The sequence below is a fragment of the Limulus polyphemus genome, unplaced genomic scaffold, assembly GCF_000517525.1.
Source record: "Limulus polyphemus unplaced genomic scaffold, Limulus_polyphemus-2.1.2 Scaffold815, whole genome shotgun sequence".
Lineage (NCBI taxonomy): Eukaryota > Metazoa > Arthropoda > Merostomata > Xiphosura > Limulidae > Limulus > Limulus polyphemus.
The window spans coordinates 29,777-34,352 of record NW_013666425.1 but is presented as its reverse complement, the minus strand read 5'-3'; positions in this window follow the sequence as shown (position 1 = coordinate 34,352).

The following is a 4,576-nucleotide window of genomic DNA, read 5'->3' as shown; positions in this document are numbered from 1 at the left end:
TGACTTTAGCCTTAAAAACTGTGATAGCAGGGGCCGACATGTTGGAATTGATATTGATGCTCTAATGAAGCTTGTTGAATCTAACCCAAGGCAACACACTCATGAAATGGCCCTGAAATTGCATGTCTGTCATGAAACAATACATAAACATCTAAGAAATATGAGAAAACTTCATAAAGAAGGTGTTTAGGTGCTTCACGAACTCTCCGATGATCATCGTTTCCAACGTGTGAACGCTGCTTCGTCTCTTCTGGCGCGTAATGCACGTGAACCATTTTTTGACAGAATTGTCACCGGTGGTGAAAAATAGATTCTCTATGCGAATATTAAACGCTAAAAACAATGGCTCAGTCCTAGACAAAAACCACTCCAGACCCCAAAACCTGGACTCCGCAGAAAGTAATGCTTTGTATTTCGTGGGTCATCAAAGGAGTAATTCATTTCGAACTCCTTAATCCACAGGGAACTGTCAATGCAGCAACTAAAACGTTTAAATCAAGTCCTTCATCAGAAACGCCCTTCACTCCACATTTGACGCAACACAAGATTATGGAGTTGGGTTCGGAAGTTCTCCCCCACCCACCATATTCTCCAGATATGGCACCATCAGATTACTATCTTTTTCGTTCGCTGCAACTCCATCTTAATGGTAAACCGTATGCAAATGTGGAAGGTGTTAAAGAGGACATCGACATGTTTTTTGCTTCGAAGTGATTTCTTTAATCAGGGCATTAACAACCTGATTGTAAGATGGAAATGCATCATCGATAAGAATGGAGACTATTTCATTTAATAAATGGTTTGTTTTGATGTATAATTTCTTGATGACCTAATAGATGTTCTTACTTTTGAACTGATAAGCAAGATGGAAAACAATTAGTCAGAGGCGTCTACTGCCAACTCTTGGGCTATTCTTGTTTCAATAAATAAATAAATTAGACCGTCAATTTTATAGCATACCCATGATCTCGAAGTTTTGAGTGCATTTTTGTGGTAACGGAACGCGAACCAAGATGCCTCATATTTACAGTCTGAGCACGCTAATCATTAGGTCACACCCGGTCCTCGTAACATAGTATGTTCGTAAATAGAAATCAATTCTAAACCTGACTGGAGACCGGTCGTAGCCTAGTGCTAGGTGTACCCTAGAGTTCGTGATTCGCGTACATTTACTTGACAGATTCTATTTAATTTGTTTGGTTTATATGTATAGTTCTTTACTCACTACAAATAATCGAAAATACTTTAGGTGTTTGAATAATATCTGACATACTATCTGCGCTAGCCGTCCCTAAATTAGCAGTGTAAGACTAGAGGGAAGGCAGCTAGTTATTACCACCCCCCGCCAACTCTTGGGCTACTCTTTTACCAACGAATAGTGGGATTGATCGTTACATTATAATGCCCCCACGGCTGAAAGGGCGAGCATTTTTGGTGAGACGGGAATTCGAACCAGCTACCCGCATCACACCGGGCCGTGCTTGATGTTAAAAAAAAGATATATATATAATAATAGATAAAGATAAAATTAAATTAAAAGTGTTTTGCGGGTTTGTTGCCTCTCTGTAATCGTTGAGTCGGACATACGGATGGCGCCACGTTACCTAGACGACGCACTGACAAACACTTTGCGATGGGACTCCATAATTGGAGGGAGAAGAGTCGTGTTTTGTACAATGCTTAACTCATCTAGGGTGTAAATCAAATCAAGTTATTTTCTATTCACTTTGTAGGACATTTACTGTTTGCTACATGTCGCTAACAATGTTCTTGTTGATGTATTGTTATGTAAATAACAAGTGGATCTCAGTGTCTCAGAACATATTGAAGTGATATTCCATCCAATTCAGTTATAGTTCGATCATTGGCTGAAGTAAGCCTGAGGCCAAAACGTTGCAAGATAAATTCATTTAGTAAAACTCTAAAAAGTATTTTCGTATAATCAATTAAAGGCTTAATTTTACCCCAGAATTTAATAACAGATAAGCTTCCGGTGACTCAGCATTGTGCTCATAAACAAACAAATATATCAGATTAACATATCAGTATCATCAGTTCTCTGAATAGGAATCAACGTATAAATAAACGGATTAGAGCGTTCAAAGGAAGTTATCTAACGATGTGATTTCTTGTCAAGCATTTATAAAACTGTACATATTTTCCAACATTAGAGTCCCACATAACTTTATGCAATTAATGTGCTACCAGTTCCACACAACCTCATGCGATAGACACTACTTTATTAAGCTGACGGCAGGAAAAACCCACAATTCCACATAATGGTGTACAATGAACAGTACTTTGTTGACATCAGGAATAATTCAGAGTTCCAAAAACATCATACAATGGACAATACATTACTGTGCTAACATAAGAAAGGAAATATTTTATCATATGTCCGTTTATAAAACAATTAGCGCCATTAATGAGGATTAATTTTGTTTATCTAAGCGTTAATCCATATAACTCAAGTAAATCTCGCGAAGTTCATGTAAATGATATTCATGAAGGAGATTGTTTATTTCATTATAATTCTTACGAGAAAGTAGGTATTTTAAAAGATAAAGAGCTCCCAAGAGAAACATTGAACTCACTTCTAAAGGACCTAATTTTTCTCTTCAACAACCAGTAACTAACCATAAATATTTTGAAGCAGAGATGGGTATTGAATGTTTTATTGTTAAACTAAAGCTGAACTACCTTAAAATTTGAATCAAACAAATATTATGAAAAATAAAAATATCACTGAGCGAATTAAACTTAAAAATAATACTCACTCTAGCCTTATCATAAAACCCAAATATTTGTTATAATGAACAAAAGTGAACCTTTTCATTCGTCATGAAATACAAACGATTTCAGAAACGTCAATAATACTAGCCTTCTGTGTACGGTATATAGACAATGTTTTCTATGTTTGAAAACATTCATTGGAACAACTGAAAGTTTTTTATGCTTAAATGAATGTCGAAAACACTGAAATCCAGTTATCATTTGAAACTTCCCAAATTCGAAAACATATTATCGTCGTAGAGATTCTGATTACTGTAGAAAATTGTGAATGTTTCTTTCACTAACTCTATCTTAAAGTACGCATACTGGTGTGTATTTTCAATTATATTCTTATGCTCATTCCGCTGTTTTCCAAGAATCGGAAGCTTATTATTAATTTATACAGCCAGCCAACGAAGAAGAAACAAGATCCAGACATGGTTTAATGTTAATAATTATCTCCAAGAATGTAATGAAAGAACACAAAAAACTCCAAATGAAACGCTAAAAAACTCAAAATTGAGAAAGAAAAACAAACCTGTTCTGGAGCCCTAGCTTATATCTGAAGCTGTTTGCCGTGAAGCAGACAGACAAAACAGCATTAATTTACATTTAATAAAGAAACCTGAGAATAAGTAACAATATTTATTGGTAGAATAATCAACAGAGCCTGGTCACTGTTCTGGATGTAATCATGTTTGTAAATCCTGCAATAACTTGTGCAGTGCTAAAAGTGTTATGTACAGACTTTAGTGCACAGTAGATTACGAAACATACATTGAGAAACGTATCCATCTGTTCGGGAAACTATTGTTGAACTCTAAAGGAACTGACTGCTTACACGGGGTTTGCAACACAGCCCACGTTTCACAATTCGCAACTGTTCATAAAAGTCAACAATTACCGGATATTCCATTAAATACAGAGAATCCCCACAGAGTAGAGAATACACGGATATAGCAATAGCGGAGAGTATTTTTATAGACGTATATGAACTGAATTACGACAGAATCCAAGGTCAATAATTAATTTCGCTAGATCTTCACGATTCCCACAATATATATTTCATCAATTGATTAAAAGTCCTGATATATGAAATATAATGGATGTGTTTCTCCAGGTGCTTTTCTTATTCATATCTACAGTGTATATAGGTGAAAGTGTGATATTTGTATGTGTGTGTGTGTGTTTATAGATTTTATTAACTTATACACTCATTACAAACATAGATTTAGTAATTTTCTATTCAGATATAGGGATGTTTATTGCTTGTATCATACCACTAACACGTTGGAGCCTAAAAATTTAATCAATTAGTTTCTAAACGGTTTCAAAATTTTCACTTGAACTAATCGAAATCCTTTACAAACGGTAGATAACTTTCAATGTATCCGTTCATGGCGTTCAAAGTTTGATAGCAATAATCATAGCCAGAACTATTATAATAGCACACAGCAATCATAGCCAGATCTATTCTGATAGCATACAACAATTATAGCCAGATCTATTCTGATAGCATACAAAAGTCATAGTCAGATCCATTCTACTAGTATACAACAATCATAGCCAGATCCACTCCGATAGCATACAACAATCATAGCCAGATCTATTCTGATAGCATACAACAATCATAGCCAGATCTATTCTGATAGCATACAACAATTATAGCCACATCTATTCTGATAACATACAACAATCATAATCTGATACATTCTACTAGTATACAACAATCATAGCCAGATCCACTCCGATAGCATACAACAATCACAGATATATCCATTCTATTAGCATGCAACAATCATAG